The following is a 24,209-nucleotide window of genomic DNA, read 5'->3' as shown; positions in this document are numbered from 1 at the left end:
TCAAAACCAGTAGAAACTTGACTATGCCACTGTTTCTAACCAGCTATTTTAAAATTATTAGAAGAAAATCTTGTGAGCTTGAGGTAAATACAGCTGTGAACTCAGCAGCACACACCATCTGGAGGCATCTGACTTAAGCAATTTTTCAAATGCATACATAGTATATTCAACTCTATATTGTTCCTTTGAAGCTGAACAGTCACATACAAACTGACCCTTTTTTTAAACTGCAACTACAAAAGCTCATTCACTTTGAAGAAACAAGACATGAGAAACAGATCTAACTGTTCATCTTTAGAACCAAGTGATTATTTCTACTCTTTACCGGCAAGAATACTTCAGCTTTATAAAGGATCCCCCGTATTTACCTACCACATTCTTAAAACTTCACAAGTAACTTCTGATTAATCCTCTAAAATTAAAATGTTTTCTTCTTTCTAAAGTGATTCACATCCATTACTACCTCATTTTATCACAAAAACCTGAGCACAACTGTCATATGAATCATCATAAAATCCTACGTACAGAACACAACTGCCATTAACATCCTAATGCGTGAACCAGCTAATGCCATTAACCGGCAGCCTCTTCCAGCTTCTATCATTCCTTCTCTCGCTACCAAACTTCTCAACATTTCCTTACCAACTGCAAACTAGCTTCCACCATCACTGGCCATCCTCCACCTCCTGGGCTGCTCTGTTCAACAAATTCTCAGGGGTTCCACTGACTCCTGATTAAGTCAATGGCACTTTTTCATTGTGTTTTCTCAGTTCTCGTTCTCTAGTCCAAAACCTAGAACATGGGATTCTACTGTCACCCCCTTACTCTGAAGCACCCTCTACTCTGTATTCTCTTTATATTGTTTGACCTTTCAGACCGCCCTCTCTCAAATCATTCTTCCATTTCCTCCTCTTGCCATAATACTGGCTGTTCTTTCCCAATAACTTGAGGCTCAGCATTACCTCAGCACTGGCTCCTCCTCCTAGGGGAGATTCAGTGAGGGCCCTTTGGTGGCATAAACAAATCTCAAAGCTGGCTGGGCCTCGGGTGTGTGGAGGAAGGCCAGGGGAAGCCCTTTCACAAAGGTCACCTCTAATAGGATGAGAGGGGTGTCAAGGAAAGAACAGAGGTCAGGCTCTGGCTTGGAATCCTGGTCTCCACACTCACCACCCGTGGGCCTTGGTCAAGTTGCTTAACTCCTCTAAGTCTTGGGTTTCCTCACTGGTACCTCAGAGGCATTTAGACCTGCAAGGATTAAATAATTCACGCAAAGACAGAACAATACTAAGGAAATGAAGTCATCCACAAACCCATCATCCAGAGATTAGCACTATTAACGTTTGGTATATTTCTTTCTAATCTTTTTCCTTAGCCTCTGTGAGTAAATGTGGGTGTGCACATAACTGGAATCATACTGCATGAACAGTTCGGCATTTACAGTTTTTTTTTCCCCCACTGAGCTTTACATTATATTTTTATATCATGATGATTTTTAGTGGTTGCATAATATTTCCTTTTATGGATGGATCATGATTTAACACTTCCCTTCTACTACTGGGTGCTTAAACTGACAAATCACTAGGTTTGATTTCTTTTTTGTTCCATTTTTTTTTCCTTTCCCAGAAAAAAGTCTCTTCCTCCCTCTCTATTCCACCTGTGAGCCAAAAATTGTTAACAATGGCTAATAAATCATCAAAGAGTGTGAGAAACACATTTTCATCAAGGAAGAAGAAAATGATGACTTAGAGAGTAAACATCCCATATTAAACTAAAAATCACTGGCATGCCCTGAAGTTATCTTTGGAAGTTTTGTGAATCATCCATCATGTTCTTTTAAATTTTGTTTGGCCTTCCTTCATTGGGATGTAAGTGCTGTGAGGACAGGGACTTCATCTTTTTTGTATCTTCAGCAACTAAAACAGTATCTAGAGCATAACTACTGCTCGCTATATTAAGTACTAGCTGCCATTATCTGCCAGGCACTTTCCTAAGCATTTTGCACACCCTCTGAGGTAGATTCATGATTTTTCCCACAAAGAGGCTAATAAATAACTTACCCCAGGTCTCACAGTGAGTGAGTGGTAGAACTAAAGAAAGAACACAGTCTAGCTATTTACCAACTTATAATGAATAAATTGATTACGTATACCAGCAGAGCCTCCACGTGATAGCATTAAAAATTGAACATGCTTTATTTTCCCGCTAATTAAATTTTAACATTTTGCTTTACTATTTTTCATTACAAACAGATATGTCAACTAAATCAAGAATTAAAAAGATTGTGGAGGGCAAGGCTACGACCCTAATCACCATCGATATATGGAATTAAAAAATATGGTCCTGTAAATAAAAAAGAAATACATACTAATGAACTTTTGAAATAACCTGGTTTGGATCTAGGATACTTACTATACTTCTATTTTTCTGTAGATTCAGCATTCTCTGCTGCCAATCTAAATGTCCTGATTTCTTTTAATTAAAGGAAACATTGTATACGTGTCACACTGAAATTATTACATTTTCTAGAAAATGTTGCACTCTCTTTCCTCATTCCAGGTTATCTTAAGAAGGACCCATTTCTCCAATGAGTTAGAAAGTATCTCAACCTGCCACCGCTTCCCTTGTCCCTCTAAACACCCCCCAACCGCATCCCTAACACCAGCCCCACAAGTCCCTCCAGCAACACACACCCACGTTCTTCCATCAGTAAACTGGGCCCGTGAACGGGCTTCACATTACCTTTATATATAAACAGATTTGTCAATTTTGTCTTTTGACTTTTGAACCTTTTTTAAAAAATGTAGTGGAGAGTCTTAGAAACCATGGTGGTAGGCAGCTCCTCAAGACAAAGGCATACGGTAAGGAGACCAAACCATTAAGAAAATGTGTCATTCACATCACAATCTATTTGACATCCTGAAAAGTCTGACTTTGTCATGGACCTATATTCAAAGACTCAAAGCTACTCAACCTTACAGTAAATTCTTTCCAGTAACTTGGAGCCAAAAGCACATTTTAAAATTTAAAGGTAGCCACACATACCCTTGAAGAGAGACACTTTTAAATCCTTGTATTAATCATCTAGCCCGTGGCCAGACTGCTCTAAATCAATGGTTCTCGCAGTCCCTTCGGTACAGTGTAACAAGAGGGAAGAGACAGAGGAAACATTTTAGCCATGTTATCTCCATTGGGCTAACATTTATTTGAGTTTTACAAACAAATCCTAGAATAGCAAACAAAGGCCCAGTTTAAAAAAAAAAAAAAAAAAAAGGGCTTCCTATGTCATTATAAAATGGATGGTTCCATTGGCTACTCAGACTAACGTAATAGCAAGCAAAACCTTTGACCTTGGAAAAGCATGGTAAATGTTAATACCTACTGCTAAATTACATGGTTTATCAATTTCCTCAAAACCAAAAATAAATCTCCCACGAGTAAACTATTATGAGTAAACAAAAGCTTGTCTTGTTCTATCATTTGCTTAAAAGCAAGCACAAGGGCAGTGGGAGAGGGATTAAGAAACACAGGCAGACAAGTCCATAAAACCTCCAGTGTAAAATAAAACTACCCTGCAGGAGCAGCCAATGCAGTCTGACCTAACAGCTGTACACAGTTGCACTAATTAAAATGAAGAGCTAGTCTGCATGACACACAGGCCATTCGCTGAACCTTCCTGAGGAGTTGACGGGGTTCCCCATGACACTCCACACCCGCACCCCACACCACCACCAGACCTACAAGCTAAAAAATAAACCGGCACATGGCTCAGGGTACCCACATTTGAAGATCCATACGCATTCAAGCATTTCAGAAGTAATCACAACCATGTAGACTGGAACATATCCTACAGGCTATAAAAACCCATTCACACACAAAGGAAGTGGTACAGCTACATTACGTCAGCTCTTGCCTCAATTCATAAATGCAAAACCACAAAACAAGACAAAAACCTACATGGCCTTTTGCTGGAAACCTTCTCAGAGTGAATGAATGTAGGTTAAGTCTTCAAATATGTTACTGAACAGCACTCCTTGATGCATCACTTTCAACAGCCAGGGGGAAGGAAGAAGTGTCATCTTAGTCCATTCTCTCATGCAACCAGATCAAATAACATTTCAAGCACAGCCTGCCAAGCACCAGGGCCTGCCAGAGTACAATGAGCACTCAAGTGCTCTGGACTGAAAACCACCTTTCACTGGTCCCAGAGATCTTTATAAAATACTTTAAACACTACTAAATTACAGAGTTGAAAAAAACAAACACAGGCTTCTAACTGCTGCTCCCATACTATTGTGAAGTTGCTGTTAAATGTTAAGCCTCTAAAATGTCTGCCTTGTGTTATTAACTAGGCAATGTAGATTTTCAGAAAGGCAATCGCCTCTCAGAGCCCAAATCTAACACACACATAAAAATGTAGAGTTTGGTTGTGCATCTGGAAATAATTGCCCACAGATCAACAGGCTTTTACATGGGATATTGTTCCCGTCTGTAGGGTTTCAAATCATGTCTACTTTAAATTTGGAGTTCCTAGGAAGAAAAAAAAAGAAAGAAAAAAGAAGAAGAAAGTAAGAATGACCAGAATATAGTAATTTTGGCATGTAATTTAAAGGACTTTGTCAACTCTGTTCTCAACTTTCTCTCAGTGTCTCAATCGTAAAGCACACAGACACACGTATCAAAGAGAAAAATTAATCTCTCTACTGACCTCAGTGTTCATTCACATACCACTTTTTTTGAATTTCCATATGGCTGAGAGGAGGCCTCCAGCCAAACAATGCCCCAAGGAGAACAGTGGCACATGTGGGCCAGGAAAGCGAATGGCTGGGAGTAAAACAAAGTAACCTATGACAAGAGTTTCTTTTTCAGCAAACAGAAAGTGGTCAAGCAAGTCTCCATACAGCTTCAACCAGAGTACAAGATTTGAGTAAACAGGTGGAGGGGGCAGGGAAGCCATCACCTCAAACAAAAAATAAAAAAATTAAAAATACCAATTTAAACTTAGAGCAATCTTCTTCAAAACTATCCTTGCGTTTTAGCTAACCTGGTAAAATAACAGTATTGTGATCCAAGAAACAAATTATATTTGTCACTTAAGGAGCCCCAAATTACTTTATAACCAAGTCCATCCAATTCACTTTATTTTTAAACTTAAATTTACTCCACAGTAAGCAGTAAAGCTCCTGATCAAACAGCGGCTTTTGGATTATACATTCCTCATCTTCAGCTTTCCTTTTAAAGAACACACACACCCTTTAAAAAAAAAAATAGTGTTTTCTCTGCCCTAAACATGTTTCTTACTTGGTTTATTTAAGTGGGATTTCTAGAGTTTTGACAATTTAAAACAAACAAACAAAAACCCCAAAACTAGTAAGCCCAACAGAAATGCAATGGGACACAGCAAACACCTATTCCTGATTCCTGGAAAGCCACCATCATACTTAATACCCGAGTTGTTCATCTCTCTGGGGTCATCGACCTCACTCCCGTACACCCACCTCCGAGAGCCCCTGCGCCCACAGTTATCCAACTTCCTGGCCCGAGACCCGCGTCCCCCTCGCAGCAAGAGGGGCCAGCCACTTGCCTGCGGCCGGTCGCAGCAGGAGCTGAGCCCTGGGGCCTCCTCTCCTCCTCCTCCTCCTCCTCCTCCTCGTCCTCCGGTGCAGGGCCCCCTCGCAAACTCAGGCCCGTGGGCACCGGAGGGACGGGCGGGGGCTCGGGGCGTGAAATGCACTTGCTAAACAAAAGGAGGCCCGGGCGGCCGCAGGGCAGCAAGGCGCGGGCGCATGTCCCCGCGGCTCAGCGGCTCCGGGAGGTGGTGGCCGCGCCGGGCCCCGCCCGCAGCTAGGGGAAGCGGCCGCCGCGGCTCACTCTCCTTCAGCCCAGGCGTCCGGGCCAACACTGCCACATGCCAGTGACCCAGACGCTGGGAGAGAAAGAGCAGCCTCCCCGCTGCGGCGGCGGCGGCGGCGGCCGACAAAACCCGGGCTGGAGCCTGGCCCGATCCGCGCGCACCTCTGCCCGCGGGGACGCGCGCACACAAAGCCTGTGCCGCTGCAACTGTACCTCCTGCCCAGCTCGGCCAGCCTCCCCTCTTCCTCAGTCCCCCCTCCCCTCCCGACAGCCGGAACTGGGAGGCTGTGTGATTGATGGCAGCTCTTAATAGCGTGGTCAGCTAGAAAATGCATCTGGCAAGCAAGATATTAAAGAGGCAGCGCATCCCCGTGAGTGATCAGCAGTTCACACATCCTAGAGCTGCCTCTGCTCCTGCCAGGAATATTAATGCCAACCCCCTCTGACGTCTAACAAATGCAGATGAAATAACCAACAATCACAGACACGATGAACGTTTGTTTCAAAGATGCACAGGAGAAAGAAGCATTGTTTGGTGTCAAACAACATTTCTGACCCCAATTTTCCTTACCGTTTAAGAATTCTCTGTAAGTCATTTGTCTAAAAAGTCTTCTCCCCGATCTTTTTTCCCCAAGAAAACAAAGATCCATCTGCTAGACAAGGCATGGCTTAAATTGGGCTGGAGTGAAATCCATCTCATAAGGAAGCAAAATAAATACACATTCCTTGCCATGTAGCCTTAAATAAACATAAAACCCACCAGCTACCAGATTCCAGACCTGTCATTAATTCCATTGTTATGTGCATCAAAACAGAATTACCCAAAGTCATTTCAAATTAGTTTCTTCCCCCACCCCCAAACTGGTAAATATCTATCAACTTGCTCAAATATACCAAAATTAAACTACATTTATACCATGTCTTTCCTAGTAGTAACCGCCACAATCATTGTGTCCTATTAAATAAGACACCGCATAGCAAATTTTAAAAAATACGTTCCTATGGAATACGAATTCAAATTACTAAATTCACTCAGTATCCACCCAAATGTGAAAGTTACAAGCTCACAATTTAAATGATCACTTTTGGTATCTTTAACATTACACTTTTCAGCCTCCAGGCACGTTTCACGGAACTCTCACATAGCTGTATACATGTTACTGGACCTTCCAAGGTCCAATAACTAACTGCTGAATTATTAGGTACCCTTACCAATAGGCCAGCATTTAGATTACGTGATTCGCCCAAAGCTTCTCAGCAAGGGAGTGGGGGGCCAGGTATGGAGGAGAAGCACAGCATCCCCAGGGATGCTGCCTCTCTGGCGCAGATGACCTCACTGACACGCACATTGGCTATTTACGCAGCACTCTGCTGAGTTCTTTCAAAGTCTCCAGGGGACAGAAGTCTCTCCCTAACACTACTAGCACAGCACTTGGGCTGAGAGCAGGAGCTGATGAAGCGTAGTGCCTCTGCCACCCTGAAAGGTGGCCGCGACCAACACAAATCAGAGGCGGTCCTCACGCCAGTGCAGCTCTGCCCTAAGCTCCCGTACCACCATGCCTCAAGAAGACCACCCTGAGGGGACCGAAGCCGTGACAGTCTCCTCAGGGCCAAGTGCTGCTGAGATCACTCCATCCATGTCGGAGATGAGACGGACCCTAAAGCCTAGCTACAAAAGCCACTCCTGTGCTGGGGCACACTTCCATTTACCCACCAGCTCTTATCTAGATACATGGCAGGGCCAGACGCAATAGGGTTTTTTTTTTTGGCTGCAGCACTTTAAAAAGGGCTGGGTTACCACAAGTTGGAAAGGGCTGGTGAGAACAACCAAACGGCTTTATTCTAAATTCATACTGTACCTAGTCTCCTGGGATTCCAAATGCTTGGACACCACGCTATGACACTTACATTCTTTTGTCCTTATCTTGCACCCTCTGCTCATCCATCCACACCCAGCCCCCCACTTTCTAGTTACACCAGTCTTTCAATCTCTCCAAGGTATCAGGATGCCTACCAAAGGCCATGGCCGCTTCTTCCCACTAGAACAGAATTCTCTCCCTGCCACCCCAAACCCCCAACCTCCCCAGCACACAGTTTAAAGCCTACTCCTTCAGACCTCAGGTAAAATATCACTTTGTCACAGAAGCTTCCCCTGCGGCCCCGTTCTAGGTCAAGTTGCTTTGTTATAATAAGTTCTCAGGGAACTCTGTTCCTTTCCTTGAGAGCATTTATCTCAGTTTGTAATTCATCGGTGTGACTCTCTGATTAATGTCAATAGCCCCCTCTAGAGAGCAAGTTCCATCAGAGGAAGTTCTGTATGTTTGCTCATCATCAAACACCCGGGTTACCAAGCACACATATCTCTGAAATGAATAACTGAATTATTCATTAATAATACTACTCATACTGTTCTACTCATTTGTATATTCTCCACACAGTTGTTGGCACAAAAGAAGCCCCGCTCAAATAAGTAGCACCTATGCAAATAAATTTAAAAATTAAAAGTCTAGGAAAATGAACATTTTTATCCCCACTTTATAGAGATGTAAGTAATTGTGCCTGAGGTAACTTACAAAAACACTGAGACCCAAACCGGGGTCCTATCTGCAAGCTATACTTTTTTTTTTTTTAAGAGCCAATGAAGTACAGATGCCATCATTAATACATTCAAGATAAGTTCTTCCTAGTGATGTGGCATTTAAGCAAGACGCAAACAGCAGCAGGTAAACTGGACAGACTACTAAATCCTGTATGCACACAGAGAGCAATATAAACAGAATATAAAACGTTGAAAGGACATTATTATACACTAGTTTGTCTTCAACATTTCTCTGAATGCGAAAGTACTACCAAATTCTCCTGTAAGTGGCAGAAGGGGTATAGTCCTCACCTCTCTTTTACACTGAACTTTTTCTTTATTTTCAGTTATTTCCTCTCTAAAAGACTTCTACTTCCCTGACACGGAAGCCTTTGTAAGAATTCTTTTGACCTGAGGACTCCTAGTCATTGGTGACAGACATTCCAAAACTGCCCTCCCCGACTCCTCAAAGTGAAGAATTCATTTTAAACACCATTAATGCGAGCCTGTAAATTAAGGAATCTGTAGATAAGAAAGGGGAGTTCTTACAACAAGAACAATTGCTCAGATGTCCTGCACAAGAGCACAAGAAAAAGCGAAAGAGAAAGCGTTAGATGAATGAAAAAATATTAGATATTCCCCATCCTCACTCCCAAATTATTCCTCACTGTTATTTTCAGCATTTCACATGGCACTGCTTGGTTCCCACATGAGTTCACCCTGGCCTTGTCTATGTCATATGTCCTGCTTCCTTTTGTCCTAAGTTCCACTCCACGTAAATTCCAGCTCCAGGTTTTATAACACTCTTCATTTATCAAAACAACCCTGTCAAGTTGAGTACCATTAACAGATAATGAGGGGAGACAAAGCACTCCATATTCTACAGGCCTCAGCATGCAGCCAAGTGAGCTGACATCTGACTTTACCCTAACATTTATAATTAAATACAAAGTCTAGTTAAACTAATGTTAAAGCTATGACCGGGAACAGTACACAGGGGAAATGTGAAGTATAAACTTAGCACTAGTTGAATAGGGCTCAGGTTAACCTTAACCTTGAACAACTACCCTGCGTTTCCTCTCTCTGCCACCCCGCTTCTATCACAGCCATAAGACTCTTGGCCACATCTTCTAAAGATAACAGCTTTGGACCACTCTCCAAGACCATCAAAGGGGAAGGAGACTGCAATTTTACATGAAAGTTTAAAAATAACATTAATCTAACAATAACTAGTGAGGTCTGCCAAAACTATAACTATCAAGTTGAGACAACAATATTCCTTCCTACCGCATTATCTAGTAAAATCACTCAAATCAAGAAACTTAGCTCACCTGAGTGTCAATGTGTCAAAAGATTAGCAAAGTCAATCAAGCAAACAATGACCAAACCAAGGGTTGTGTTAGTACTAGCTAGCAGTGTTTGCACACTATCCTAGGATTGGGAGGTTTTGTTTTGTATGACTGTGCAGAATACGGATATGTAATTTTAAGCTAACCATCTACTTCTTTTCCTTTTCCAATTCACAAAATGGCACCACACAACAAAACTTCTAGAGTTTTCAAAAGAGAAAAATATATAGTTCTTTCTGAAGCCCTTTTGGATTTTTTTAGTTATTATATGTTCCTACAGAAAATCCAAACAATCCCATTCAACACGCTGAAGTGTATCTCTCCGGACTGTCTTCTAGAACATATGTACACAAACTTACACAAATATTTAAGAACATATATATTCATTCGTCTAGGGGCTCATTCTACTGATTTTTATTTCATGATAATAAAATTCTACTATTCATGCTATATGGCAACTTGCTTCCCTCACTTTACAGCAGGCCATTAACATCCAATTCCTCTTTAGAGCAGAACAAAATTCTATTGTGTGGGAGTACCATAATTAACAAGTCCTTAACTGCTACAACCCACTTCTTTGTGCATCACTGTGCATACGTGTGAGCATCTCTATACTGGAATCTCTAGGTCAATGAATATGCACTTTTTAGTCAAAAAGGCCGAGTCAAACTGCTCTCCAAAAAAAGTGGACCAATGTATATTATAGCACTCTTCCCAACAGCAGGCCCTTTTCCCATACTTGCATTCTGGCGGTCTGTCTGAGTTTTGCATCACACACTCTTCTCCTGGACCTCCTACCGCCCCGGCCATTCTCTATTTCTTTCCATGACTGCTCCTAAATATACAGGTAGTCAAGGTCTGGCCTCTTCTCTTCACACTCTGGTATCTGTCATGAGTGAGAAGATTGAATTCTCAAGCTGCCTCTGTGTTACTACTGATCGATCGCAGGATTTTCTTTTTCTAACCCTCAGCTAGCTTCTTAGCAACAGATTCACGTTTTCAAATGCCCTCTGAGTTCCGCCACAATAGTATTCCACAGACACGCTCAAATCATCCTAAATAAAATCAAAATATTCTCCCCCACATGTCCTGGCTTCCCCAACCCAGTCTCAGGAACTCCTGTTACCCTGGTATAAGAATTAACAGCATGCCCTTCCTTTTTAAGAGAAATCATGACTTACACCCTAAAATGTATGTGAAATCAGAATTAGCACATTAAACATAATATACTTCTCAGCCTTTAGCACTACTGAATGACATACTGTTTAATAATGGCTAACAACCATCTAATCCATACTCTGCAAGTCTTAAGTGCAAATCAAGGTTTACTAATATGAGTTTTTAAAATACCTTTCCTACCTAATTACCTATCCATTCATTTATCACATCACTTTACATTCAGCCATAGTTTCTTTGTAGGTAAAGGTGCTGAAGAACAGAAATATGAAAACTTAAATCAACTAGGACGGTGATGATAATTATACCTACAGAAAAAGACTCACACAGAAAACCACTGACATATATGATGCAATAATTAGGCAAATATTACAAATTACCGAGGATAAGTGAGTTTTTATGTCCTCTAATGCCAGAATCTTAATATTTACTCTTTTATATTTAAGAAAAAAATTGAGTTAATTTCAACCCAGATACTGTTGGAATCTACTTAATATACTCTTTCAAAATAACGAGAAATAAATCAGATTCTAAAAATCAAGGAGGCTAACCTTTAGTAAAACTATGAATAGCACATACCCCAAATTAAATACAGAGATACATTAGGATTACACATTAATTACAACTTTTGTTTTATACCTCCCAACACAGACCCAAGTATATATTTGAATGATAAACTGCTAATAAGTATTTAAGGTGTTATTTCATGAAGTACAAAATTATTGACATTATTAAAATATATTCCTGGAAAGAAAGGGGAAAAAAAAACAACCCAGCTTGCAGCACACCAAATCTCGCTTTTCTAAGAACGGAGAGCAGAAGCGCTGGCTCCAGTGTGCACTCAGCACGAACTCTTTGACACAGTCAGTCAAAGGTCAGACCTGGAGATTCTAGTTTTTGGAAGTGTGTGGCCCTCTCATGGATGTAGGATATGAAACAAGCCTTAGAGCAACCTGAGAGAAAACGGAACTCTAAGATAGCATATGCTTTAAACATTTTTAAGGACCTTTTCATCTCTATTTTTTTTTAATTTTTTTCACTTTTGGCTGAATTGGGTCTTCGTTGCCATGAACTAGTTGCCACAAGAGGGGGCTACTCTTCATTGCGGTGCACGGGCTTCTCACTGCAGTGGTTTCTCTTGTTGAGGAGCACAGGCTCTAGGCGCGCGGTCTTAGCAGTTGTGGCTCGCGAGCTTTAGAGCACAGGCTCAGTAGTTGTGGCGCACGGGCTTAGCTGCTCCGCGGCACGTGGGATCTTCCCGGACCAGGGCTCGAACCCGTGTCCCTTGCATTGGCAGGCGGATTCTTAACTACTGCGCCACCAGGGAAGCCCTTTTCACCTCTATTTTAAAAACTCACTAGAGATCTCAGATTGTACAGATGAAATTACAATGTTCCCTTAGAGAATGTTCCCTTGAGACCGCAAAAATACAGTTAAGAAGAGAAATCTCTCGTTTGGAAAAGTGTTACCAATAAAAAAAAAAGAGTTTTGGGGGAGGGTGGGAGGGAGGTGGGGAGGGTGGGAGGGAGGGAGATGCATGAGGGAAGGGATGTGGGAACAGATGTATATGTATGACTGATTCACTTTGTTATAAAGCAGAAACTAATTAAAAAAATAATACTGAAAAAAAAAAAAAAAAGAGTTTTGTGAAAGAAACAGTTCACAATCTCAGGACCCTGACAGGATGTTTAGAATGGGGCCTGACAATACGTGATAAAATCAGTGTGGAGATCCAGCCAAGTTTATTGGAAGTAATCTTAAGACATCTAAAAACCCTAATTGGAATCACTTTACCAAGAATTTAAAATATCAACCAGATAATGCTTACAAATCCAAAACATAACTTTGCCCTTTTTCTAAAAAAATTTCTGCCATGTTTTCTCTTGAAAGATGCCTCCAATAAACTAAACTCTTTTAAAATAAAATCACCAACATCTATTTTAGGAAAAATATAAATGTAAATGTTTCAAAACATTAAATAAGTACCATTTGCCAGATTCAACATTGCAGGTAGCATTAAAGATCCAGTACTTTTCTGCTTAAAAACCAATCACTTCTCTCTAAAAAATTGTCAGAAGACTCTAGTTCAATAAATCCACTCAAACGTGCAATACATCAACTAAAACAAAAATAAAAAGCCAGAGTCTCAAGAATGTTTGTCCTAAACAACACAGGATGATTTCTTTTCTTTTCTTTGGAGGAAGGAGACAAACTTGGAATATCCATTTGAGTTTAATTTTAACTGACTAAAAAAAGCAAATATTTGGGCTGCAGGAAACACAACTTAGTACAAAGGAAGACGTGGGCTAACTTCTAACATTTACTTCATTTGATTAATTCTAACAATAAAACCTAAACAATGATCATCCCCTCTAATCTTCAGAGCAAGTTAACTCTACAGTGAAAAATATGAGCGCCCTATCAGCAGACTCTGGTATGTTTAAACGATTATAATGTAAAGCATGTTCATTCTCACCAGTGAAAGGAAACGACTGCCAAATGCTTCCTTCACAAACTCTCCAGAATAGGGCAGGTCCCTTTAATGTGAGATTTTCCTGACACTCCAGTTGTAGCAGACCTTGAACAAACAGAGGCGCATTAAAAGCTGACCTGGTTCTATTATCTTTTATTGAAGGCCTAGCAAAGATCAGACATGAGTCCAGTGCTATTTACATTATTTTGGTGCATTAATCACTTTTATACTCGAGGGCTTTAGAAAAATTCAATAGATTTTTTTTTAATGGTAATAACCACAGGATGTAACCGTAGCAGTATTGGTCTTTTTCTCAGGAAGGTCAGAAAAGCTTTAAAAACAGAAGTCTTGCTATAAGGTTGAGAAATGTTTGTTTTAACAGTCTAAGGCTTTATGGTTGCAGTTTGCAGTCAGGTGTTATGGAGGACTAGAGTTTATTCTTTCCAGCCAAGGATTAACATCCCTGGGGAAAAAGCCAAAAAGGTGCCGAAACAACTAGAAAAGCATATTATCCTAAAATAAAACTTGTTATAGAATCTGAACTACAAATCTTCCTAGCTAACCCTTTCAACATTACCTGGGAGCTAATTTAGTAAGTGTAGGAGGAGGAACAATTTATCTTTTGTGGTAATTTATAAAGGCTAGAGGAAAACCATAGTAACCAATGCTAAGACAGCCACCAAGCAACAATTAGCAGTTGGGTTAAGAATCGATACTTGCCATTTTATAGGTGTTTTCTATTGACTACCTCATTTTTTATCATACTAAATTAATTACTGTAATCAAATATAAGAATGACAATATTTCTTAAATGCAAATTCTTGCTAAAAAACCAAATCAGTGCAGATTAACTGAAAAAACTTTTTATCCCCCAACAAAATGGTTGGTGTCTGCTTTTAAAGACATTGGTTTGTTTTTTTTTCAATTCTACTAGATTGCAAAAGAAATTCCTAACATATCCAGCAACAAAGATATTTTATTTCAAAAAAATCCAATTTCATTATTGTCTTCTTTATTTAGCCTTTGTGTATACAAACAATAAAAAAGAATGGCTTTATCAACACAATAAGCTGCACATATTAAAGTGAAAAAAAAAGAACAGCTTTATCATTTGTGGACTCTCATAATGGAATTAATTGATTCAAAATGTTGCCAGTTTCTGCTGTACAGCAAGGTAAATCAGTTACACATATACATATATCCAGTATTTTTTAAATTATTTTCCCATATAGGTCATTACAGAGTATTGAGAAGAGTTCCCTGTGAAATACATTAAGTCCTTATCAGTTACCTGTTTTATATATAGCAGTGTGTATGCATCAATCCCAACCTTCCAATTTATCTCTCTCCCCCCGCCCTGGAATTAAATGTTATATTATAAAAACTTTAAGGCAAAAATCCAAATATTATTATATGTATCTTGTCAATTTAAAATCCATTTGGCTTCTACAAGGCACTGCTTGGAAAATCATAATGTCAAGATAAAGTGCTTTAAAATATGAACATAAAGGGCTATTAACACAAAAGTTTGTCATTTACCCTGAGGTGTGTCAAGAAGGGAAATAAACCAAAATTATTTTCTACTTGACAGTTATAGCTACCTTAACATTTTTAATGTTTACCTCCACAATATTCCTACAGGGGACTGAACTACCTTCATTTAACATATGGGACTAAAATGACATTCCTTCAACCAACTAGGTGTCCTCTTTATCTTTCAAAAGACATTGCTTTAATAACAACTAACCCTAAAAGAGTCCTGCTGGTTTTCAGTTTAATGTACACTGTATAATGATTAGGCTTTTTTCCTGAAAATTAGAAAACAATAAAGCAATGCCTTCAAAGTTTTGAGGAAAAATAGTATCCAACCTAAAATTCTATATCCAGCCAAACTATGAATCAAGTATGAGTATAAAATAAAGACATTTTCAGACATACACAGCCTCAAAACATTTACTTCCCATGCACTGTTTCTTAGGAAGTTATTCCACAAATGAAAAGGAACCAAAGAAAACCCTGCAAAAACTGACCTCTAAGATGATATCCAGAGTGACACAAAAGGGAAGACCCCTTCCACCAACTAGGTGGCAGGTCTAGACATTAAATCAAGAGGAGGGGTTCCAGAAGGGATACCACCAAGAGTGATTTATAGATTTCCTAATATTTTCCACTATATTGAGAGGAGTTTCATACAGTTCTGTTGAAAACTATGAGGCTGATTTCAAGATAAGAATATACAAAACTAAGCAAAGGAACAAACAAAGGGGTGGGAGGGGCGGGGAGCTGGGTTAGAAATGAATTATTAACTCTAGGAAAGAAGGATAGTTCAATGTATGCAAATCAATCAAGGTGATACATCACATTAACAGAACAAAATTTTAAAAAAACATCATCACACAGTTCATTATATATATAAGTTTTATGCATATATGAAATTCAGCCCTTAAAAAGAAGGAAATTGTGCTGTTTGCAACAACATAGATGAACCTGGAGGACACTATGCTAAGTGAAATAAGCCAGAACATTGCATGATCTCACCTATATATGGACTCTAAAATAGTCAAATTCATAGTAGTAGAGAGTAGAACGGTGGTTTCCAGGAGCTGGGGAGAGGCAGAAATGGGGATATGTTGATTACAGGATACAGAGCTTCAGTCATGCAAAATAGTGAGTTCTGAAAACCTAATGTACAGCATTGTGACTCTAGTTAACAAGATTGTACTATATATTTGAAATTTGTTAAGAAGTTAGAACTTAAGTGGTCTCAGCAGAAAATAAAAGGTAACTATGTGAATTAAAAAAAAAAATGAAGGAGTTGTACAAGAAGGGAAATTAAATCATAATACAATATGTGCTTCAGCTATAACAATATATACGTTGTCACAGTAACAGAAATATTCTATATTGATTTAATCACAAACTGTGATATAACTACATTAGGAAGATGGAGGAGGAGAAAGTAGGTGATATATAAAGGATAAATCCTCATCTCTCATTGGGCAAAGTCAGCAAATAATGTCTACAATATAAAATAAAAACATAAGCATGCTCTTTATCAACATAGAGGTAACAAAAGAAATGGTTCAAAAAGTTAAAATGGGTTCTCTGGGGAGTGAGACCCAAGGATGGAAGAGGAAACCATTAAAAAAATAAATAAATAAACCTTGTAACACATTTGATTCATTAAGTCCATGTACATATATTACCTAAATTTAAAGTAAATAGTAACAAAGATGTTGCTGAAAAGACCTTGGCTACTTGTTTAAGAAATTCGCTGACACATACCATTAGCATTTTACAGTGTGCTCTGGTCACCTGGTGAACAGAGGGAGGGAGGGAAAGAAATCTAGGCAAAGAAGCTAGAAGCTAGATTTTAAGACACAGGGACCAGAACTGAAATTTATTTTTCTTCATACAGAAAGTTGTACTACATTTTGCCACCTGCTGGCAAGATTTTTGAAATTTAGCCACTCCATTTAAAAAACAACTCACAGTTTTGTCTTTTTTAAAAGAAAAAACACGAACAATCCCAAGAAATGGAAAAAGAAATGATACGGCAACCAAATTCAATCACTATAATTTCAGTATACATAAATGAGAAACATATCACTAACTATATAGTATCAGCTTTTAAAAGATAAATGCTATAAAAGCAGAAGTACAAATACATTATCTAGCCTCAAAAAATTTAACATAATTTTCTAAACAATGTCTTAGCATTTTACCCATTTGTTTATTCAAAGATATGTTCCAAAATCAGTTAAAAGTTTTTTAAAAAGAAAATAAGATTGATAAAATAAAGGAAAATAGAGGATGTTTTCAAATACTAGTTAGAGGTAAAACTGCAAGCTTATCAGTATCTCCCAAACGCCATGCTTTATCTTTTATTGAGAACAGTGCTGAATTTTAATACCATTGTTTTGTCAATAAAAAGTGTTCACATACACTTCACAAGTTCATTAACAAACCTCTAAGAAGACCTAAATTAAAGCTTGGCAAGCAGTTTCTCATGAAACAAAATTTGCTTCTGGTTTGTTGGAACTAAATGTGCCAAGAGGCAAATTAAGATGTGGGAACACGCTTTAAAGGTTATGCTTTGGAAGTATTCAATGACTCAAACAGAGGTATCATTAGGCAGCAGCAAAACAAATACTAGGTACCTATTTCGTTTGCAATCTGTTAAGTTTCAGATGAATAATTTTACAATGACTACCAAGAGCTATTAGGATAAACTTTAAAAGGAGACGGACAAGGCTTCCCTGGTGGCGCAGTGGTTGAGAGTCCGCCTGCCGACGCAAGGGACATGGGTTCGTGCCCCGGTCCGGGAGGATCCCACATGCCGCGGAGCGGCTGGGCCCGTGAGCCATGGCCGCTGGGCCTGCGAGTCCAGAGCCTGTGCTCCGCAACGGGAGAGGCCACAACAGTGAGAGGCCCGCGTACCGCAAAAAAAATAAAAATAAATAAAAATAATAAAAATAAAAGGAGACGGACATACACTCCCTAGATTTCCATTAAAGAACTGGAGGGAAACCAGAATGGATCCCACTTTCAGCATTAAAAGCAAGGGAGGCCAGTAATTCACATAGAACCTGCCATTGTGCCGACTACACTGTGTGTGTTTAGCATCCCTGGGAATGCTGACATGTGCACTGCAAGTGTGTGATTTAAGAGTCAATTAAGTAGTGGGAAAGGGCTTGCAGCAAAAACTTAAACTAAAAATAAACCATTTACAGGAGAGCAGTACAAAAATAAAGCTGGTTAAACTATAATCAAATCTGTATTTCCAGTATCAATACAGTTGTTAAGAGTAGTTAACACACAAGACCATAAGCACATACAATTTCAAGTATGAAACATCTGTTCTACTAATACTATCCTTGCTATATCCTCCATTTCTTTGCTCGGAGAAAGAGAACGTGAGAATAACAAGAGCAGGTATGAAAGAAAAAGAAGTGAGTTTACTTTAGGGAATACTGGGCCTTTCACATAAATTCCTAAAATAATAAATTCTAAAGCCATTAGATTTCTACAACTTTACTGATTTTCTTAAGAAATAAGGTCAGATGAGAATGCAGTTTCTCCCTCTGCTGCTTTTTAGTCCCCACCAGCTGACGCAGTGTGCTTATTTCCACACTGAACAGTGGCAAAATTCCGAAAATCAAGCAAACGAGATAGGCAAAAGCAGAAATGTATTATAGTTCATGAGAAAAAAGCAATGGTGGAAGCCAATGACCTCTGACCTCCAGCAAGGCACTAAGTCAGTCGAAATTTTTTCAGTTCTGGGACTAAAACCGTTGTTTCATTTCACCAACGGTGAGGTGTAATTCTGTGTATTTTTCCAGATGATTTTAGTGGTAAGTGATGCTCTCTTCTGCTCCTCTGAAAGCAGGCGACAGTGTTTCATCCCCAGCTCTGGACGGAGCTTCCCAGTCTTTGGGAAATTTAGTCTAATGGTGAAAGGCGCCAGCTCTGGAGCCAGATGACCAGCAGCATCCCTGCTCTACCATTTACTCACAGGGTATTCTTGGGCAAGTATCCACATGCTCATTTATAAAATGTGATTAATAACAGTACCTACTGCATAAGGTTATCACGACGATGAATGAAATGATTCAAGTAAAGCCCTGAGCAGAGTGCTGGGCCCACAAGAAATGGTCTAATGAACACTAGGTACTATTAGCATTGTGATCATGGACTCACCTTAAGAAACCGATTAAAACAATCAGCCTGGGCCTAAATCGCCCCATCAGTGAGGTCAGCAATTCACTATTTGTTTACAAAGAACATAACTGGGTAAAAGCCAGGAGTGGTAGGCAGGAAAATCAGCATTTCTTTTCATTCTTGTTACGGCCACTGCTGCGTTATTTATTTGAGCAGAGGAGGAGTGTCTGGACAGATGCTCAGCTGGGTCCTGCAAGCAAAGCATCTATGACAACAAGCAGGGCCTATCTCAGGGCAAGCCCATTCCCTGCCTCCTCCCTCCCTTCACCACTTGTCCCCACAGACTGAGGGCAGTGGCAGTACAATGTCAAAATGCTACTGTCTAAGCATCTGGCCATAGGTTTTAATGAAATTAAGTGATCTGACTCTCTTTGTTCCCAATTTATGTCCTTAAGGTATGATTAAATATCCAAAGAAGCCCAAGGTGTATTACAGGCAAAGGCAGGGAAGTGGGGGAGGATAGATACATTTCCAATAGGCACTCTTCTACATATTTACCAAAGCAGAACTAATGAAATTATTAAAATAACAGCAATTTACATAACATAAACACAGAGGAACAAATGATGGAGATGAGCCATTTGCTTTAAGCTAGAGAAAAGACATGTGTCTATCAAAGAAAGGGTTTCTATAGAGTCACAAGCACTGTATTTAAATAATTTTGTGTTTCCTCTGGACTAGTAAAAGCAGGCCTATCTAGAGTTAATGGATTAAAAACTCAAAAAATTTTTAAACACTTAAAATAACTTATTTAAATGTTTACCCTTTGTGGGGGGGGCACATTTAACTAGCCATAGACTAAGTTTTGTTTTTTTAAAAAAAATGAGATGGGATTTCCCTGGTGGCGCAGTGGTTAAGAATCCGCCTGCCAATGTGGGGGACACGGGTTCGAGCCCTGGTCCGGGAAGATCCCACATGCTGCGGAGCAGCTAAGCCCATGTGCCACAACTGCTGAGCAACCCCCGCTCACCACAACTAGAGAAAGCCCGCACACAGCAATGAAGACCCAATGCAGCCAAAAATAAAATAAATAAAAATAAATAATTTTTAAAAAATGAGATCAATGTATTTCCAGTAAGCAATTTCCACCCCTATATACTCTCATAAAGAGATGTTGCTCTTTTTCTATTTACAGTGCTAGGTATACAGTGAGTTTTTAACAAATAAATACTTATGGACTAATCAGTTGCTTGAAGGTAACCGAGACTACGATTTGCCCAAGGCCTGGAAAGTACAGAGTGAGGTAGGGGGAAAGGAACTAAGGGTTGGCGAATGTGTGTGGAAAAGTACTTTCCTTTGTGGTTAATAGACTCCCGAGAAAACATATGCATTTGAAAATTTTCTATGAGATCTTTCTCCAAGAGCAGCCTATTATTAATCTCATTCTTTAAAAACAAATAAAAACAAATACCGTATGCTAACACATATATATGGAATTAAAAAACAAAAAAGGTTCTGAAGAACCCAGGGACAGGACAGGAATAAAGACGCAGACATAGAGAATGGACTTGAGGACACTGGGAGGGGAAGGGTAAGCTGTGACAAAGCGAGAGAGCGGCATGGACATATATACACTACCAAAGGTAAAATAGATAGCTAGTGGGAAGCAGCCGCAGAGCACAGGGAGAGCAGCTCGGTTCTTTGTGACCACCTAGAGGGGTGGGATAGGGAGGGTGGGAGGGAGACGCAATAGGGAGGGGATATGGGGAGATATGTATACGTATAGCTGATTCACTTTGTTATACAGCAGAAACTAACACACCATTGTAAAGCAATTATACTCCAAAAGAGATGTTAAGAAAAAAACAAATAAAAAATAAAACAGTAATCTTGATTTTATAAATGTTCCTCCTCATTTCAAAGCCCATCCTACATACATGTTTGATAAACAAGTTCCAGGTTTATGACAGTTCCTACATGTTAAGGCTTTTACATTTAGACTCATTGCTTTCAGAGGCATTGATTTTGAAGTGCCTCCACCCCCACAGAGTTAATCACAACTTAATGCCACCTCTCTACCCACCACATAATTCTACTGCTACAATTCTCACAGGTTTAAAATTATTTTCTTATATATCGGTCTCCACTGCTACCTGGAACTACTTCAAGGCGCACAGACGTTTTATTCACTTTTGTATTTCCAATTTTCCTAAATAATTTATTCATTCATTAAAAGAAAACTACTGAGCCTACTATGTGCCAGATGCTTTAGTCATTCAAAAATGTATTGAACTGGTGCCGCTCTAATAAGCATTTGGAACACATCTGTGAACAAAGCACTAAGAGAGTACTGGCCTCGTGGATCTCACATTCTGCAGGGGGAAACACAATAACCAACAGATATAATACAGTATATCCAAAGTGCTAAGGAAAAAGAAAGAGCGGAGCAAGATAAGGAGGATCAAGAGCGTACAAGGGGTCGGGCGCCAGCCCTACTTGGGGGGGGCGGGGAGGGCGCAGACAACTAGTAATGAGGTCAGAGAGGACCTCATAGGCCATTATAGGAGTCGGGGTTTTGTTTGTTTGTTTTGGCCGCACTGCAGGGCCTGTGGGATCTTAGTTCCCCGACCAGGGTTGACCAGGGATCACACCCGTGCGCCCTGCAGTACAAGCGCCGAGTCCTAACCATGGACCGCCGGGGAAGTCCCTGTGTTATTCGCACATCCCAAAATATGTATAATTGCACATGAAATGTATCTAGGCACCTCTAAAATTTTCAAGCAAGACTTGTGGTGTCTCTCCTCACCCCAGTGGACCATCTCGCATGTCTTGCTCCTCAGAGAAGCAGTCCCCCCACTCTGAAGACCACTACCCTAGGCTATCGCAGCTCAGACAGTTAACAGTATATTCTCATAACTGGGAGCAGTGCTTCCTAAGCCCCTCAACACAGCCTGCAACTTCTCTGCAGGCCTTACAGAAAACCCCAGGTTGTCAGAGGGTTGAACTGGAACGGTTTTGCGGTTTTGTTTTTGTTTTCGTTTCCCTATCCAAGAGTTGCTTAAAACCTCTTCTACCGGGTAGGAAAGAGGCACCTGACCTGGGCCAGTGAGATTTGAAAACTTGCTCCCACACCTGCTTTCCTTCTGCTGGAAGAGTTGCTGGCCTCTATTAGAAAGTTTAACCACATTCTGGCAAATATGCTGTCCTTTCTGACTGTTATTTAAACATGTGAAATGGGTCTCTCAGTGCTAGTTAATATCAAAACTCAAAACTAAACCATCTTATTAATGCAAAATCCTCCTCTCTGTCTCAGTAGCCATGACATGGAGCTGGAGAGTCACCTACTACTAAATGATCATAAACAGCTCTGTATCTCATGTTGAGGAGTTTACTTTTATAAATACATTCTTATAAATGCATTTTTAAAGTTTGTTTTGTTTCTATTGTATTTATTTCTATAGTCACCTTCTCCTTAAGGCAAGCAATGCAGGCTTTTTAATTTTAGTAGTGACATAAAACTTCATTCTAAAGCAAATGCATTTTCAAAACTAAACTCAAAATGCATTAAAGACCTAAATGTACGACCAGACACTATAAAACTCTTAGAGGAAAACATAGGAAGAACACTCTTTGACATAAATCACAGCAAGATCTTTTTTGATCCACCTCCTAGAATAATGGAAATAAAAACAAAATAAATGGATGCTTTTGCACAGCAAAGGAAAACTATAAACAAGACGAAAAGGAAACCCTCAGAATGGGAGAAAATATTTGCAAACGAATCAATGGACAAAAGATTAATCGCCAAAATATATAAACAGCTCATGCAGCCCAATATTAAAAAAACAAACAACCGAATCCAAATATGGGCAGAAGACCTAAACAGACATTTCTCCAAAGAAGATATACAGGGCTTCCCTGGTGGCGCACTGGTTGAGAGTCTGCCTGCCGATGCAGGGGACACGGGTTCGTGCCCCGGTCCGGGAGGATCCCACATGCCGCGGAGCGGCTGGGCCTGTGAGCCATGGCCGCTGAGCCTGCGCATCCGGAGCCTGTGCTCTGCAGCGGGAGAGGCCACAACAGTGAGAGGCCCACGTAATGCAAAAGAAAAAAAAAAAGAAGATATACAGATGGCCAAGAGGCGCATGAAAAGCTGTTCAACATCACTAATTATTAGAGAAATGCAAATCAAAACTACAGTGAGGTTATCACCTCACATCGGTGAGAATGGGCATCATCAGAAAATCTACAAACAACAAATGCTGGAGAGGGTGTGGAGAAAAGGGAACACTCTTGCACTGTTGATGGGAATGTAAATGGATACAGCCACTATGGAGAACAGTGTGGAGGTTCCTTAAAAAACTAAAATTAGAATTACCATATGACCCAGCAATCCCACTACTGAGCATATACCCAGAGAAAACCATAATTCAAAAAGACACATGCACCCCAATGTTCATTGCAGCAGTATTTACAATAGCCAGGTCATGGAAGCAACCTAAATGTCCATCGACAGACAAATGGATAAAGAAGCTGTGGTACATATACACAATGGAATATTATTCAGCCATAAAAAGGAAAGAAATTGGGTCACTTGTAGAGATTGTCATACAGAGTGAAGTAAGTCAGAAAGAGAAAAACCAATATCGTATATTAACGCATATATGTGGAATCTAGAAAAATGGTACAGATGAACTGGTTTGCAAGGCAGAAAAAGAGACAGATGTAGAGAACAAACGTATGGACACCAAGATGGGAAAGCGGCGGGGGGCAGGGGGGAGATGAATTGGGAGATTGGGACTGACATATACACACTAATATGTATAAAATAGATAACTAGTAAGAACCTGCTGTATAAAATAAATAAATAAAATAAAATTCAAAATTCGGAAAAATAAATAAATAAAGCAAATGTGTTTTAAGTGCACAAGTTAGAACTTTTAAAACATTAAATGACAGAGCCAGTGGTGTGTAGAGAACTAACAGAAATCACGAAGAGGTACAGAGTGAACGACAGACACTGAGGGAAACGCTGCGGCACAAAGCACTGAAGTGTGGGCGTCACGAGACCAAGGCTGTGTGCCCACCTCATTCTCCGTCTACATTCCCAGCACAGTGCCTG

General features: G+C 39.9%; 1 protein-coding gene across 5 annotated transcripts in view; it reads right to left on the bottom strand.

Annotated features, from left to right (window-relative positions):
- The window catches only part of RERE (arginine-glutamic acid dipeptide repeats), a 437,697-nt gene that overhangs the window by 296,235 nt on the left and 117,253 nt on the right, over nt 1–24,209 (bottom strand). Inside the window, exon 2 of one of the 5 annotated variants that reach the window (XM_081215086.1) lies at nt 13,430–13,531. The exons of 3 other annotated variants lie outside the window; for them this stretch is intronic. The gene's annotated coding sequence lies outside the window, so the exon portion shown is untranslated. Of the gene's footprint in view, nt 1–5,581; nt 6,031–13,429; nt 13,532–24,209 lie in introns of those variants that run through there. One more of the 5 variants, XM_081215085.1, reaches the window with a different exon arrangement.

Source organism: Mesoplodon bidens (genome assembly GCF_964165515.1).
Source record: "Mesoplodon bidens genome assembly, chromosome: 2".
Taxonomy (NCBI): Eukaryota; Metazoa; Chordata; class Mammalia; order Artiodactyla; family Ziphiidae; genus Mesoplodon; species Mesoplodon bidens.
This window is presented reverse-complemented; position numbering and strand designations above follow the sequence as displayed.